This window comes from Aegilops tauschii, chromosome 1, assembly GCF_002575655.3.
Source record: "Aegilops tauschii subsp. strangulata cultivar AL8/78 chromosome 1, Aet v6.0, whole genome shotgun sequence".
NCBI lineage: Eukaryota > Viridiplantae > Streptophyta > Magnoliopsida > Poales > Poaceae > Aegilops > Aegilops tauschii.
The window spans coordinates 504,637,595-504,656,406 of record NC_053035.3 but is presented as its reverse complement, the minus strand read 5'-3'; positions in this window follow the sequence as shown (position 1 = coordinate 504,656,406).

Below are 18,812 nucleotides of genomic sequence, written 5' to 3'. Positions count from 1 at the left end.
GTACTAAATACTAGGACATCAGTTACTACTGCTAATAGTACATCGAGTGTATGTATGCAGTCGACCGATCCGCCTCCATCGCAAGCCGTCGCCGGGTCGTCTCCACGATATTGTACCTGACCCGCCCATGCTTGAGGGCCACTTGCGCCTCGTCGGCTGATGCTGCTCAGCTGTTGTGGTTGTTTGCCCACCTGGATAAAAAGAAAAGTCAAAGTGGTCAGATGCTTGAAAAAAATTCACCATGACCCGGAGGGTTCTTCTGAGCCGTCGGCCCTGCCACGCGAGTTTCACGTCCGATCCGCTGTCCAAATACTGAGCCGCCCCTGCTGGAGGCCACATTAAGTCCAAGCCTTGCCTCTGTTCTTTGCCTGCCCAAATACTGTGGCCGGTTGCTGCTAATAAGGAAAAGGAAGTGACAGCATCTGGGGGAGTCCTCGTGAGGATAAACACAAATATCCTTAGCATGCATATAAGGATCAAATGACTATTCAGCAATTGGGTTGAAAAGTTATCTACGGGTGCTATTTACGGATCATTCGGTCATCCGAACAAAGTCAGATGATACCCATCCAAGTTTGTTTTATTAGCACATATTGTTTTTGTCAAAGAACATTTTATCTTTGCCTTGGTCGGCAATATTGTTTATGCAGGACAATTGTTCATTGCAAGAGCGATGGTCGTATCATGGATGTATAGCTCGCGTCACCATTATCAGGCGCTAGCATCTGACCGTGCCATGATGCTTGACGAATATATGTGCAAACCGCCATTGTACGACCCAATTTATATCAATATGACGTGGTTGATTCGCCCGTCCGCGCGGTTTGCCGTGCCTGCAATTGCCTCGTCCGTCCGCGCTGGCTTACAAAGGCGCGGCCGGCTCATCTGTCTGCTCCCGCGGCCGACCGGGCCGTGATTGATTTCAGCTTCACCATGTTGATCATCAACTCCGCGGTGCATAATTTCTAGCTTAACATATCAGGTGAAATCCATCCAGTGTATTTTTATATTATACATTGCTTTCTTTGAAAGAGCAATCACTCTGGCTCGCAAGTTCTCTAATGCAGGACAAGTTGTCTACTGCAAAAGGGACCATTATGTCACTGGGTTGTTGAATGACTCATACCGGGAGTATATAACAGTCAAGTATGGAGAATCTTAAGCCAACTCCTCGAGTCGTCTTAAGACTCGGGGGCCACATGGATATGACTCAGTAAATGTTGACAGTTTAAGCAGATTCAAGACCTCCGGGTCATTGGAGGGAAGACAACCCAGTCCCGGAGGCTACTGTTATATTGATGAAAAATTTAAAAGCCGTCAGAATATTTCTGGCTTAAAAAAGGATTCCGGTTTAAAATCCGGTTCAAGAGAAATATGTCTCGCACAAAGCATTGAAGCTCTCAATATTCGGTTTAAGGTCCGGCTCAAGGGAAATCTGTCTCTCACAAAGGTTTGAAGCTCTCAATATCCGGTTTAAAAGTTCCGGCTCAAAAAGTATTAATATCTCGCAAGTTTGAGTTCTCAGAAAAATTAAAAGTTGCCAAAGAGAGCTTGCTGCCATGATGCGTGGTTCAAACATGGGTATCCTGCCTTATTGGCTTTCATATTATTAATCACTTGGGGGCTTCCTACTCACTGAGCATAGCTGTGACTACCGGCTTGATCCGGCTTACACGCCTTGATTACAAAATACTTGGGGGCTTCCTGCTTGTTGAGCATAGCTGTGACTACCCTATTGATCCGGCTTGGACGCCGCTGCTACAACACACTTGGGGGCTTGCTACCCGGGTTAAAGGAGCCAAAGAGAGTCTGGTGCAGAGCACAACTCAAACATGGGCACCCTGCCTTAACGGCTCAATATATATCACTTGGGGGCTCCCTATTCATTGAACATAGTTTTGATAACCCTTTTGATTAGCTTGAAACGCCAGGTGTGAACACCAAAAATTTCAGTTGATCCTGCCTTGTACGTCTGCCACTCCGCCCAGGTAATCCTGGAATGACCCGCCGAACTTTTGACAGTCAGTCTTATTAAGACCCTGAACTAGTCAAAGTTAAAACGGCGGTTGGTCATGTGAGGCCCGGCTTACAGGTTTGAATGAAGGATTAACTTCGTGGTTGTGCAGCCCATGAAAAGCACTTGATGTTGAGGCTTGGCCGCCTATGAAAGCCTTGATTTTTTGTTATTTGTTTTTGAACTTTGTTTGGGTTCATATCTTTGTACTATATTGGTATGTGGTTTAAAATTAATTCAGGCCATGTAGCCTTAATCCTCATGACTCATATTTGAGTATATCCGGAGTTTTGATAACCCGGACTGGCTTTGGATGATAAGTTGCCAGTGTGCTTTGATTATGTGCTTGGAGATTTTTACTCTAAGTATTTGGGATGTTACCCTTGCTGCATATGGCGTTGTAAGCCGGCAGTATGAACTAGTTTCACAGGCCACATAGCCTTGATTATATGGATCATCATTGAGCATCTTTGGGTTTGATAACCCGCCCTGATAGCGGACTATGGAGTCACCAGGATATTTTGCCTTGATCAATCAAAATGACGATATTTCATGATTCCGGGTTGATGCTGGCCCCAAATTATAATTGTCAAGGCATCACCATGGTATTAATCTACAGGTATGTCCTTCAATAATGATATGAATATTTTGGGTTTGATAAACCGCCCTGGCTATGGACTTTAAGTCGCCAGTATAATTTGGATTGCGCAATTGGGATTATGCGCTTATAAATCATTGGATTATTAAACTCACTGGATGTGGCGCTGTAAGCCGGCAATTTGAGCCAATTCTCCAGGTATGTTTGTAAGTTGTTGGATGAATGTGCGAGGTTGTGATAACCCGCCCTGGCTTTGGACTTTAAGTCGCGGGTATATTTTGGATTGCGCCATTGGAATCATGCGCTTATAGATCATTGGATTATTGCCCTCATTGGATATGGCGATGTAAGCCGGCAGTATGAGCCAATTCTACAGGGCATATGTTTAAACTGTGTAGGACATGCAGAGCTTTACACATAAGTAAGAATATTGTTATTGCTCATATGAATCATTGAGTTTAAACCCATCATCTGGCCATCTGAAGATATTGTCGGGTTATCCAGATTCGGGTTATATTGTTCAATATTGAGTTTATTGAGGCTATGAGCCGCCAGAGTGATCTTGTCAAAAACTGGACATGACTATGAGCCTCCATGGATGGGGTTATCAGTTCTTGATTTTTACAAAGGCTATAAGCCGCCGGGTTACAAAAATTCTGGCTTACAATGAATGCGCATTAACTCGCCATCTGCCAAGAGCCGCCGGGTATTTAACTCTAGATTTACTTATCAACAGATATGGTATTCAAATCTTTAATAGCCAGACTTGGTTGGATTTTCATTATGGTATGGAATGATTGAGGTTTTCATACCGGATTATTTTATTCAAAACTTGAATAGCCAACATGGCTGGATTTTTTGTGGTTATCAATAACAAGTATTATGATTGAGGTTTTCAAAGTTGCTTTAGCGCAATGGCTATTATTTCTTTATCAATGGATATGATTTATTCTACAATGGAAGGAATAGTCCCGTGTCGCTGCAGGCTTACGACCCGGCACTTGGGGGCTACATTATTCAAATCATGATTATATCAAATAAGGAAGTCCCATGTCGCTGCAAGCATGCACCATGACACTTGGGGGCTAATGCAAGCTCATTTTTTATTCGTCTTATTGAAAGACCCGACTCATCACATTATAATGAGCCGGCCCTTGGGGGCTACCAATTGCTCCTGTCAAAAATTCAAAGTACACAAGCCTTAATCCATTATATTGAAGGGTCCATTGCCCAGTTGGTAGAGCACAAGGATCTTAACCTTGTGATCGTGGGTTCACGCCCTACGATGGAGGCTACATCATATGATATTATTTTCAATAAAGTTCCAGCTCAGTATTGTCTTGCTGAGCCGGCCCTTGGGGGCTACACGTTGTTGTTCAAGTCTACATGATCATATCTACAAAGTCTCTGCTCATAATTGCATAATGACCCGGCCCTTGGGGGCTACACTGGTGGAAGTTTTTATGAGCATAAGCAAATTACAAGTCCCAGGTTGCTGCAAGCATGACAACCCGACACTTGGGGGCTACATATGTGGAATATTCAGTTTTGACTAGTGACTGAGATGAACAACCTAGATTTCTTCAAGGTTGCAACATTTATATTGAAGAAAGTCTTAAGTTGTTACTACGCTCCCTTCTTAAGACTTGGGGGCTACAAGTGATATGCATATAAGGGAGGTACACTTTCAAGCTTGGTGTTAGCAACAATTATGACCCGGTGCTATCAATATTTACAAACCGGCAATTTTGGCAATCATAACTCGGCAAGCTCTACATCTTTAAGCCAGATGAAATATTTTTGTCAAGCTAGAGCAGTGGAAGCCGAGTCAAATGGATTATTCTTTATAATATTTTTTCTACAAGAAACGAATGTCAGCAAATTGACTATGAAGCTGGCCTATTGACCCAGATTTTTCAGAAGAAGTGCCCGGATTTTTTGCATTAGCAAAGTTTGAACATATCCGCTAAAGGAGATTTGCTATGAGATCATGGACACGCATCCAGGAGGAAATGACAGGGACTTAAGGATGATCAGGTGCCGGTTCAGGAGAACTTTTAAACCGGAGCACAACCTGTCAAATTTGTTTTTGTGTTTATTTTGCAGCATAAGTTTACCATGGATAAATCCAAGCTAAACTGGGGGCTAATGTCGGGGATATACCCCACAGTGTAAACTGGCCGGATGTATGACCCGGCTGGAGCTTGGCGACTCATCGGCGACCCGCCCGGACCTGGCGGTTTATGGTCAACCCGCTTGAACCTTGCGACTCACTGGTGACCCGGTGGGCGGGTCAGAAGGACGACAAGGCCCAAGGCTCAGAAGGCCGGCTCATATTATGGTGGGCCGGCTTAAGAGGAAAGGCATGAGTAATATTTCCCTTACAAGGAATCAAGACCCGGACTTGTATCCGGCTTGTATTAGAAGATAGACTAGTCCTAATCCTAATAGGACTCCACATGTAACCCACCCCTCCAACTTATATAAGGAGGGGCAGGGCACCCTAAGAAGGGGGCAAGAAATAATCTCTAAGGCTAGTTACAACAAAGGGGAGCCGGCTTATACAGCAACTCCCTCATGAGCATAATGAGACCTAGCCACAAACAACATGTAGGGTTATTACCGGATGATGTTTCCCGGGGCCCGAAGCTGTCTAAACCCTTGTCTTGTGTGTTAATCCGCCTCGCGTCTCTCATCCCGATCAACCCCTCTCAAGCTACCACATAAATGCGTTGGCTTCACGACTAAGTCCTTACGCTAGGACATCTACTGTGACAAATCCACGACACCGCCAAAACCCACGAAACCCCACGCTCCTCCGTTGGCCTCTCGACCGCCGCCCAGCCGGATACTCTTCCCCGACGACGTCGTCCACCGCAATAGCTCGCTGTCCCTCATCCACCGCACCGGATAAGGATCCGTCGTCGATCTTGTTGTCCCGTCGGATCAGCCGCTCCGTCCTCCACCTCCAAGGAGCTGCCCCGACATTTGCCTCGTCTATCGCGCCACCTCCATCCCCACGGCGCCATCTTGAGCTGCCCCACCGGAATCACAACACCCTCACCAATTCCTCCGATGAAGCCAAGGCCAACTCAGCGCCACCAAGGAGGTTCTGCACTCACCGCTGCATTTTATCTTCTATTCAATCTCACTGGGCTGCCGGTGCTCGATACCGAGCAGCCATGGTGGGTCTCCATCGACGGCGCCGTCCCCGACCACTTCATCCACGACGTCTCTCCCCCATGTCGTTGCTTCCTCGGCAGCGACTTCCACACCAGCACTAGCTGCAGCTGCTCCGGCTCTCGCTCGCGCTGCGGCTCTGTTCTTGTTGTCGGTCGCGCTGCTGCACTGCTCTTGCTTTTGTTTGTGCTGCTGCTCTGCTCTGCTATTGCTGGCGGTCGCGCTGCTGCTCTGCTCTTGCTCTCGTCCGTGCTGCTGCTTTGCTCTTGGTCTCGCTCGCGCTGCTGCTGCTGCACGACCTCTGGCAGCTACAAGAGTTACTGCTTTAGCACTCGCTCACGATGCTGCTGCACGACTTGCTCTCTGCTAGTGCGTTCCCTGCTCGAGCGTCTGCTGATTTAGATCACTTCTTCTCTGCTACTAGTGCTTGAACGCCCTAAACATCTATTGCAATGCTCTGCTACTAGTTCAATCAGTTTTGATAGTAAAATTCAGTTTCGACTGTAAAGTTCAGTTTCTTAAGTTCAGAGTGAATAGTATTTACAGCATCTGCCGAAGCGGCCGTGGTGCGGCTGATGCGTTTTACATCATCTATTGCAGATGATATTAGAGTCCCACTTGAGATTAACGTTGTCTGTCTTGTCCTGCTTCAGCCTCGCCGCCGTACACCTCACCGGAGCTGCTCCAACGACGGAACCGTCCATCACAGCGGAGCAGTACCCTCGGTGCCGTTTCCAGAGGCCTCAGATCTTCTTCCCCGCCTCCGACAATCACACCGGCATCACCATCCTCCACGTCCAACCCAATGATGCTGAGGCCGACAAGGCTATGCCAAAGAGGTTGTACACTCGTTGCATCACTTTGTTACTCTGCATTCATGTTGATCCCTCAAGGATCCTTTGCTATGGAACTACTCTGGTACTACTATTCGTGCATTTGGTTAGAAGGAGTGGAGCAAAGCAAAAGTGGAGGATTTTTTTCCTTTGGTGTCTCTTTCAAAGAAAAAACGTAGGAATTTTAATATCCACTTGGACGTCCTTTTCAAATGAATATGCATGAAGAACAGAACTAATTGCATTACTGGCATAATAAGATTCTTATTTTTTTTCATTTTTCATGTGGTTTGACTTTAATTTGACCATGTTTCTTCATTCTTGTGTTCTTCCAATTCATGTGAACCAAACACCCAGGTTGACAGAAATCCTATGTTTCCAAATGCTCTGTTTTGCATGTGCATTCCTATCATATTCCTGTGTTTTTCCTGTCCCTGCGTTTATAGAATCCTCCAATTCTAAGGAGCCCTTATAGATTTACTTCATTTTCAGATAGGCGTCAAAGAAAGCTCTGTGTGTTATGTACTGCTCCTGCTGTGCCGTCATCCACCCCACCTGAGGTGCACCATCGACAGAAGCGTTCACTGCAGCAGAGATTCCCCCTGCAGACTTTGTTTCGCCGCCTCAGATCATCTTCCCCGTTGTCGGAAGCCACGCCGACTACATTACCATCATGGACTGAGCAGATGGACCTGAGGACTACACAGTTCCGGAAGAGAGGTCGCAGTCTTTCGTGTTTGCTTACGTTATACATCGGTTATCATTACCTGATAATTTATCATTCAAACTTGAGTTTTAAAATGCCCGTGGGTCTCATATCAAGGCAGCAACGAATAGTATGTGTCTACTAGCTGGTTCATCTAGGGTCTTCTATGTGGTTCATGTTGGGTGGGCAACAAACAGTAGATGATCCATTGTCTATCTTTTTAAACTGAAGCTATAATCTACCTGCTATCATTAGTTTTGGATCTATCCACTCGTTTGCTACCATCAGTCTTGATTTCTGCATGCAGCCCTTAGGCCTTACAAAATCTAACTTTTTATTATTATGCATGTCAGTTATTGTACACAATCGTACTGAACATGTAGATAAAAAGAGAAGACCGTTGCGTGGGAATATATTGTCATGCAGACGCCGCTCCATGGTGGGCGAAGTGGGCCCCCTCTCGCCATTCCAGATTGTATTCCAGAGGAAGATAACTGTTCAGATGGAGATTCAGAGGGAGCCGACCACTCCTATTTATCACCTGAGGTGTTTGCTCTAACCTGGCATGCTGATGTTGGTCATATCATGCATATGGCGCCTCGCAATTCTTACATTATACATCTTATATGTCATCAGCTTAGTTTAGATTTGCTTTGTGTGAATGCCACCTGTTTGGTTTCTATATCATACTCCCACCATTCCTAAATATTTGTCTTTTTAGAGATTTTAACAAGTGACTACATACGGAGCAAAATGAGTGAATCTACACTCTAAAATATGTCTATATACATCCGTATGTGGTAGTCCATTTGAAATCTCTAAAAAGACAAATATTTAGGAACAGAGGGAGTATATGGGAATTATGCAATGCCATCTTCTTTAGCCAGGTTTCATATACGTGAATCATGCAATGCCATCCTATTTAGCCACTCAACGTATATGTGAATTGTATCGTGCCATATTTTTTTCATAATGTATTCCATTTGTCAACAAAGTTTATACAATCATTTACTCTTCCTGTGCATCGGCCATTTGAGTCGGTCATGGGAAAATCTGAAGTGAAAACAAGGTCTTCTGAGCAGTCAGTGCTACCTGTCGATGCAGATTTCTTGCTGGTTACAGATAGCTCCTCAGAGGAGGATTCAGAGACAGATGACCAGTCGTATCCCCCCCCCGAGGTGCATGCTCTAACTTGGCAGGGTTATATTGCTCATATCATGCATATGGTGTCTTGCATTGCCATGCCATTTGCTTAGATTAGACATGATAAGTGTGAATGCCTCATGTTTTCTTTCTATATCAGATATGTGAATTATGCAATGCCATATTTTTCAGCCAGTCATCATATATGTGAATTATGCACCGCCATGTAGCCAGGCATCATATATGTGAATTATCTCATGCCATCTTTTTTTCATCACGTATTCCATTTGTCGAAAATCTGTGTATATTGAACTACTCTTCATGTGTATCAGCCATTTGAGCCAGTTATGGAAAAATCTGGAGTGAAAACAAGGTCTTCAGAGCAGGCAATGGTACCTGTTGAAGCATATATCTCGATGGTTACAATGAGCTCCTCAGAGGAGGATTCAGAGACAGATGACCAGTCCTATATCCCACCTGAGGTGTATGCTCTAAGTTGCAATGTTTATATTTCTCATATCATGCATATGGTGTCTTGCATTGCTTAGTTTAGACATCATATGCACAATATTGAATTCCACCTGCTTAGTTTAGAGATCATACATGCGAGTGCCAACTGCTTAGTATATGAATCAACTATGTCAATTATTGTTGGGGATCATTGCAGAAATTAAAAATTTTCTATGCATCACCAAGATCAATCTATGGAGAGATTAGCAACAAGAGAGGGGAGTGCATCTTCATACCCTTGAAGATCGCGACACGGAAGCGTTACAAGAACGTGGATGAAGGAGTTGTACTCGCAGCGATCCAGATCGCGGTTGATTCCGATCTAAGCGCCGAACAACGGCGCCTCCGCGTTCAACACACGTGCAGCACGGGGACATCTCCTCCTTCTTGATCCAGCAAGGGGGAAGGAGAAGTTGGAGAAGAACTCCGGCAGCACGACGGCGTGGTGGTGGAGCTTGTAGTTCTCCAGCAGGGCTTCGCCAAGCTCAACGGGGGAGGAGGGGTGTTGGAGAGGGGGAGGGCTGCGCCTTGGATGAGGTGCTGCTGCCCTCCCTCCTCCCCACTATTTATAGGGCGAAGGGGAAAGGGGGCCGGCCCCTCTAGATGAGATCTAGATGGGGGGCGGTGGCCAAGGGGAGGGGGCTTGCCCCCCAAGCCAAGGGGGGCGCCCCCTTTAGGGTTTCCCCCAAACCCTAGGCGCATGGGGCCTAGGGGGGATGGCGCCCAGCCCACTTAGGGGCTGGTTCCCTTCCACATACAGCCCATAGGGCCCTCCAGGGCAGGTGGACCCTCCCGGTGGACCCCCGGAACCCCTTCGGTGGTCCCGGTACAATACCGGCAAACCCCCGAATACTTTCGGTGACCGTATGATGACTTCCCATATATAAATCTTCACCTCCGGACCATTCCGGAACTCCTCGTGACGTCCAGGATCTCATACGGGACTCCGAACAACATTCAGTAACCACATACTATTTCCCATAACAACTCTAGCGTCACTGAACCTTAAGTGTGTAGACCCTACGGGTTCGGGAATCATGCACACATGCCCGAGACAGCTCTCCGGCCAATAACCAATAGCGGGATCTGGATACCCATGTTGGCTCCCACATGTTCCATGATGATCTCATCGGATGAACCACGATGTCGATGATTCAAGCAATCCCGTATACAATTCCCTTTGTCAATCGGTACGTTACTTGCCCGAGATTCGATCGTCGATATCCCAATACCTCGTTCAATCTCGTTACCGGCAAGTCACTTTACTCGTTCCTTAATGCATGATACCATGACTAACTACTTAGTCACATTGATCTCATTATGATGATGAATTACCGAGTGGGCCCAGAGATACCTCTTCGTCATACGGAGTGACAAATCCCAGTCTCGATTCGTGCCAACCCAACAGACACTTTCCGAGATACCTGTAATGGACCTTTATAGCCACCCAGTTATGTTGTGACGTTTGGTACACCCAAAGCATTCCTACGGTATCCGGGAGTTACACAATCTCATGGTCTAAGGAAATGATACTTGACATTAGAAAAGCTTTAGCAAACGAACTACACGATCTTGTGCTATGCTTAGGATTGAGTCTTGTCCATCACATCATTCTCCTAATGATGTGATCCCGTTATCAATGACATCCAATGTCCATAGTCAAGAAACCATGACCATCTGTTGATCAACGAGCTAGTCAACTAGAGGCTCACTAGGGACATGTTGTGGTCTATGTATTCACACATGTATTACGGTTTCCGGTCAATACAATTATAGCATGAACAATAGACAATTATCATGAACAAGGAAATATAATAATAACCATTTTATTATTGCCTCTAGGGCATATTTCCAATAGTCTCCCACTTGCACTAGAGTTAATAATCTAGTTACATTGTGATGAGTCGAACACCCATAGAGTTCTGGTGTTGATCATGTTTTGCTCGTGGAAGAGGTTTAGTCAACGGGTCTGCAACATTCAGATCCGTATGCACTTTACAAATATCTACGTCTCCATCTGGAACATTTTCACGAATGGAGTTGAAACGACGCCTGATATGCCAGGTCTTCTTGTGAAACCTGGGCTCCTTGGCAAGGGCAATAGCTCCAGTGTTGTGACAGAAGAGAGTCATCGGGCCCGACGCATTGGGAATAACTCCTAGGTTGGTAATGACCTCCTTCATCCAGATTGCTTCATGCGCTGCCTCCGAGGCTGCCATGTACTCCGCTTCACATGTAGATCCCGCCACGACGCTTTGCTTGCAACTGCACCAGCTTACTGCCCCACCATTCAAAATATACACATATCCGGTTTGTGACTCGGAGTCATCCAGATCTGTGTCGAAGCTAGCATCGACGTAACCATTTAAGACGAGCTCTTCGTCACCTCCATAAACGAGAAACATATCCTTAGTCCTTTTCAGGTACTTCAGGATATTCTTGACCGCTGTCGAGTGTTCCATGCCGGGATTACTTTGGTACCTCCCTACCAAACTTACGGCAAGGTTTACATCAGGTCTGGTACACAGTATGGCATACATAATAGACCCTATGGCTGAGGCATAGGGGATGACACTCATCTTTTCTCTATCTTCTGCCCTGGTCGGGCTTTGAGCCGAGCTCAATTTCACACTTTGCAATACAGGCAAGAACCCCTTCTTGGACTGATCCATATTGAACTTCTTCAATATCTTATCAAGGTATGTGCTTTGTGAAAGACCTATGAGGCGTCTCGATCTATCTCTATAGATCTTGATGCCTAATATGTAAGCAGCTTCTCCAAGGTCCTTCATTGAAAAACACTTATTCAAGTAGGCCTTTATGCTTTCCAAAAGTTCTATATCATTTCCCATCAATAGTATGTCATCCACATATAATATGAGAAATGCTACAGAGCTCCCACTCACTTTCTTGTAAATGGAGGCTTCTCCATAAGTCTGCATAAACCCAAATGCTTTGATCATTTCATCAAAGCGAATGTTCCAACTCCAAGATGCTTGCACCAGCCCATAGATGGAGCGCTGGAGCTTGCATACCTTGTTAGCATTCTTAGGATCGACAAAACCTTCCGGTTGCATCATATACAATTCTTCCTTAAGGAAGCCGTTAAGGAATGCCATTTTGACGTCCATTTGCCATATCTCATAATCATAGAATGCGACAATTGCTAACATGATTCGGACGGACTTCAGCTTCGCTACGGGTGAGAAGGTCTCATCGTAGTCAACCCCTTGAACTTGTCGATAACCCTTAGCGACAAGCCGAGCTTTATAGATGGTAACATTACCATCCGCGTCCATCTTCTTCTTAAAGATCCATTTATTTTCTATCGCTCGCCGATCATCAGGGAAGTCTGTCAAAGTCCATACTTTGTTTTGATACATGGATCCTATCTCGGATTTCATGACTTCAAGCCATTTGTTGGAATCTGGGCCCGCCATTGCTTCTTCATAGTTCGAAGGTTCACCATTGTCTAACAACATGATTTCCAGGACAGGGTTGGCATACCATTCTCGTGTGGAACGTGTCCTTGTGGACCTACGAAGTTCAGTAGCAACTTGATCTGAAGTACTTTGATCATCATCATTAGCTTCCTCTCTAGTCAGTGTAGGCACCCCGGAAACATTTTCCTGAGCTACGCTACTTTCCGGTTCAAGAGGCAGTACTTCATCAAGTTCTACTTTCCTCCCACTTACTTCTTTCGAGAGAAACTCTTTCTCCAGAAAGGACCCGTTCTTGGCAACAAAGATCTTGCCCTCGGATCTGAGTTAGAAGGTATACCCAATGGTTTCCTTAGGGTATCCTATGAAGACGCATTTTTCCGACTTGGGTTCGAGCTTTTCAGGTTGAAGTTTCTTGACATAAGCATCGCATCCCTGAACTTTTAGAAATGACAGCTTAGGTTTCTTCACAAACCATAATTCATACGGTGTCGTCTCAACGGATTTAGACGGTGCCCTATTTAAAGTGAATGTAGTTGTGTCTAAAGCGTATCCCCAAAATGATAGCGGTAAATCGGTAAGAGTCATCATAGATCGCACCATATCCAATAGAGTGCGATTACGACGTTCGGACACACCGTTACGCTGAGGTGTTCCAGGCGGCGTGAGTTGTGAAACAACTCCACATTTCCTTAAGTGTGTACCAAACTCGTGACTCAAATATTCTCCCCCACGATCTGATTGTAAGAACTTTATTTTTCTGTCACGTTGATTCTCCACCTCACTCTGAAATTCCTTGAACTTTTCAAAGGTCTCAGACTTGTGTTTCATTAAGTAGACATACCCATATCTACTTAAGTCATCAGTGAGAGTGAGAACATAACGATAGCCACCGCGAGCCTCAACGCTCATTGGACCGCACACATCAGTATGTATGATTTCCAACAAAATGGTTGCTCGCTCCATTGTTCCGGAGAACGGAGTCTTGGTCATCTTGCCCATGAGGCATGGTTCTCATGTGTCAAATGATTCATAATCAAGAGACTCCAAAAGTCCATCTGCATGGAGCTTCTTCATGCGCTTGACACCAATGTGACGAAGGCGGCAGTGCCACAAGTATGTGGGACTATCATTATTAACCTTACATCTTTTGGTACTCACACCATGAATATGTGTAACATCAAGTTCAATATTCAATAAGAATAAACCATTGACCAGCGGGGCATGACCATAAAACATATCTCTCAAATAAATAGAACAACCATTATTCTTGGATTTAAATGAGTAGCCATCTCGCATTAAACGAGATCCAAATACAATGTTCATGCTCAAAGCTGGTACTAAATAATTATTATTGAGGTTTAAAACTAATCCCGTAGGTAAATGTAGAGGTAGCGTGCCGACGGCGATCACATCAACCTTGGAACCATTCCTGACGCGCATCGTCACCTCGTCCTTTGCCAGTCTCCGCTTATTCCGCAGCTCCTGTTTTGAGTTACAAATATGAGCAACCGCACCGGTATCAAATACCCAGGAGCTACTATGAGTACTGGTAAGGTACACATCAATAACATGTATATCACATATACCTTTGGTGTTGCCGGCCTTCTTGTCCGCTAAGTACTTGGGGCAGTTCCGCTTCCAGTGACCATTTCCCTTGCAATAAAAGCACTGAGTCTCGGGCTTGGGTCCATTGTTTGGCTTCTTCTTCCCGGCAACTGATTTACCGAGCGCGGCAACTCCCTTGCCGTCCTTCTTGAAGTTCTTTTTACCCTTGCCTTTCTTGAAAATGGTGGTCTTATTCACCATCAACACTTGATGTTCCTTTTTGATTTCCACCTCTGCTGATTTCAGCATTGAATATAACTCGGGAATGGACTTCTCCATCCCTTGCATATTGTAGTTCATCACAAAGGTCTTGTAGCTAGGTGGGAGCGACTGGAGGATCCTGTCAATGACCGAGTCATCTGGGAGATTAACTCCCAACTGAGACAAACGGTTGTGTAACCCGGACATAGTGAGTATATGCTCACTGACAGAACTGTTTTCCTCCATCTTACAACTTTAGAACTTGTCGGAGACTTCATATCTTTCGACCCGGCCATGAGCTTGGAAAACCATTTTCAGCTCTTGGAACATCTCATATGCTCAGTGACGCTTTTGGAGCCCCGGTTCTAAGATGTAAAGCATGCCGCACTGAACCAGGCAGTAATCATCACTACGCGACTGCCAGGCGTTCATAACGTCTTGAGTTGCTGGGAAAATGGGTGCTTCACCTAGCAGTGCTTCTAGGACATATGCTTTCTTGGCAGCTATGAGGATGATCCTCAAGTTCCGGACCCAGTTCATATAGTTGCTACCATCGTCTTTCAGCTTGGTTTTCTCTAGGAACGCGTTGAAGTTGAGGGCAACATTAGCGTGGGCCATTTGATCTTCAAGACATATTGCAAAGCTTTTAGACTAAGTTCATGATAATTAAGTTCATCAAATTATTTAATGAACTCCCACTCAGATAGACATCCCTCTAGTCATCTAAGTGATACATGATCCGAGTCAACTAGGCCGTGTCCGATCATCACGTGAGACGGACTAGTCATCATCGGTGAACATCATCATGTTGATCGTATCTGCTATACGACTCATGTTCGACATTTCTTTCTCTTGTGTTCCGAGGCCATGTCTGTACATGCTAGGCTCGTCAAGTCAACCTAAGTGTTTTGCATGTGTAAATCTGGCTTACACCCGTTGTATGCGAACTTTAGAATCTATCACACCTAATCATCACGTGGTGCTTCGAAACAACGAACTTTCGCAACGGTGCACAGTTAGGGGGAACACTTTCTTGCAATTTTATGAGGGATCATCTTATTTATGCTACCGTCGTTCTAAGAAAATAAGATGTAAAAACATGATAAACATCACATGCAATCAAATAGTGACATGATATGGCCAATATCATTTTGCTCCTTTTGATCTCCATCTTTGGGGCGCCATGATCATCACCGTCATCGGCATGACACCATGATCTCCATCATCGTGTCTTAATGAAGTTGTCTCGCCAACTGTTACTTCTACTACTATGGCTAACGGTTAGCAATAAAGTAAAGTAATTACATGGCGTTTTCATTGACACGCAGGTCATACAATAAATTAAGACAACTCCTATGGCTCCTGCCGGTTGTCATACTCGTCGACATGCAAGTCGTGATTCCTATTACAAGAACATGATCAATCTCATACATCACATATATCATTCATCACATCCTTTTGGCCATATCACATCACACGGCATATGCTGCAAGAACAAGTTAGACATCCTCTAGTTGTTGTTGCAAGTTTTTTCCGTGGCTGCTATAGGTTTCTAGCAAGAACGTTTCTTACCTACGCCAAAACCACAACGAGATATGCCAATTGCTATTTACCCTTCATAAGGACCCTTTTCATCTAATCTGATCCGACTAAAGTGGGAGAGACAGACACCCGCTAGCCACCTTATGCAACTAGTGCATGTCAGTCGGTGGAACCTGTCTCACGTAAGCGTACGTGTAAGGTCAGTCCGGGCCGCTTCATCCCATGATGTCGCCGAATCAAGATAAGACTAGTAACGGCAAGTAAATGACAAAATCGACGCCCACAACAACTTGTGTTCTATACGTGCATAGAAACTACGCATAGACCTAGCTCTGATACCACTGTTGGGGATCGTTGCAGAAATTAAAAAAATTCTACGCATCACCAAGATCAATCTATGGAGAGACTAGCAACGAGAGAGAGGGGAGTGCATCTTCATACCGTTGAAGATCGCGACACGGAAGCGTTACAAGAACGCGGATGAAGGAGTCGTACTCGCAGCGATTCAGATCGCGGTTGATTCCGATCTAAGCGCCGAACAACGGCGCCTCCGTGTTCAACACACGTGCAACACGGGGACGTCTCCTCCTTCTTGATCTAGCAAGGGGGAAGGAGAAGTTGGGGAAGAACTCCGGCAGCACGACGGCATGGTGGTGGAGCTTGCAGTTCTCCGGCAGGGCTTCGCCAAGCTCAACGGAGGAGGAGGGGGTGTTGGAGAGGGGGAGGGTTGTGCCATGGATGAGGTGTTGCTGCCCTCCCTCCCCCCCTCTATTTATAGGGCAAAGGGGAATGGGGGCTGGCCCCTCTAGATGAGATCTAGAGGGGGGCGGCGGCCAAGGGGAGGGGGCTTGCCCCCCCAACCCAAGGGGGGCGCCCCCTTTAGGGTTTCCCCCAAACCCTAGGCGCATGGGCCCTAGGGGGGATGGCGCCCAGCCTACTTAGGGGATGGTTCCCTTCCACATGCAGCCCATAGGGCCCTCCGGGGCAGGTGGACCCTCCCGGTGGACCCCCGGAACCCCTTCGGTGGTCCCAGTACAATAACGGCAAACCCCCGAATACTTTCGTGACCGTATGATGACTTCCCATATATAAATATTCACCTCCGGACCATTCCAGAACTACTCGTGACGTCCGGGATCTCATCCGGGACTCCGAACAACATTCAGTAACCACATACTATTTCCCATAACAACTCTAGCGTCACCGAACCTTAAGTGTGTAGACCCTACGGGTTCGGGAATCATGCACACATGACCGAGACAGCTCTCCGGCCAATAACCAACAGCGGGATCTGGATACCCATGTTGGCTCCCACATGTCCCACGATGATCTCATCGGATGAACCACGATGTCGATGATTCAAGCAACCCCGTATACAATTCCCTTTGTCAATCGGTACGTAACTTGCCCGAGATTCGATCGTCGATATCCCAATACCTCGTTCAATCTCGTTACCGGCAAGTCACTTTATTTGTTCCGTAATGCATGATCCCGTGACTAACTACTTAGTCACATTGAGCTCATTATGATGATGCATTACTGAGTGGGCCCAGAGATACCTCTCCGTCATACGGAGTGACAAATCCTAGTCTCGATTCGTGCCAACCCAACAGACACTTTCGGAGATACCTGTAATGCACCTTTATAGCCACCCAGTTATGTTGTGACGTTTGGTACACCCAAAGCATTCCTACGGTATCCGGGAGTTACACAATCTCATGGTCTAAGGAAATGATACTTGACATTAGAAAAGCTTTAGCAAACGAACTACACGATCTTGTACTATGCTTAGGATTGGGTCTTGTCCATCACATCATTCTCCTAATGATGTGATCCCATTATCAGTGACATCCAATGTCCATAGTTAGGAAACCATGACCATCTATTGATCAACGAGCTAGTCAACTAGAGGCTCACTAGGGACATGTTGTGGTCTATGTACTCACACATGTATTACGGTTTCCGGTCAATACAATTATAGCATGAACAATAGACAATTATCATGAACAAGGAAATATAATAATAACCATTTTATTATTGCCTCTAGGGCATATTTCCAACAATTATATCATGTCATTCTGTATACTTAGACAACATGTATGTGAATTATTTCATCCCAACCTATTTTAGAAAGACATCATATAGTTTTGTCATGTCATCATGTTTAGATACTCATCATATGTTGAATTATGCCATTATATCCTGTTAAGTTATCCATCATATATCTAAAACTGTGTCATGCTATCCTTTTTAGTTATGCATCATATATGTGAAATTGTGTCATGCTATCCTGTTTAGTTAGGCATCATATATGTGAAATTGTGTCATGCTGTGATGTTTGGTTAGACAACATATATGTGTGAATTACTACATATGTCTGTCATACAATGTTTGTACGTTCAATTTCTTTTCTTGTTTATCAGCCATTTGAATTGGAGGGGGTGATGGCAGTATCTAAGGGATCAAAAACTCATTATTCACAAAAGGCAGTTGTCGTGGAATTGTCACATCAGATGTCCTAGTGAAAGGACTTAGTTGTGGAGCCATCGCAACTAGGAAGCTTAAAGGGGTTAATCGGGACAAAGGACATGGGGTTCATACTGGTTCGGCCCCTTGCGGTGAAGGTAAAAGCCTACAATCCAGTTTTGAGTGGGATTGATTATGACTCGATTACCAGGGAGCGGAATCGCTTGACCTAGCTTTCGATCTGATGTTACTTGCCCTGAACCGCCGCCGGGTCGTCCCTTTATATACAGAGGTCGACGCCCAGCGGCTCTCAGAGTCCCGGCCGGCTCATAAACATTGTCCGACTCGGTCTCTAACTATTCTTGCCTTACAATACATGTCATGTACATATGGCGGTTTATCTCTACGGGCCTTAAGTCGCCTCTGGGCTTTGGGTCCTTACTGAACCGCCATCTTCAACCTTGGTCTTGGGCTTCAAGAATATTCATAGGTATAACCCGGCCCCTCCTGGGCGGATCATATCAAATAGTTATATCCCCAACATTAGGCCCAGATTGATTTGAACTGGTTC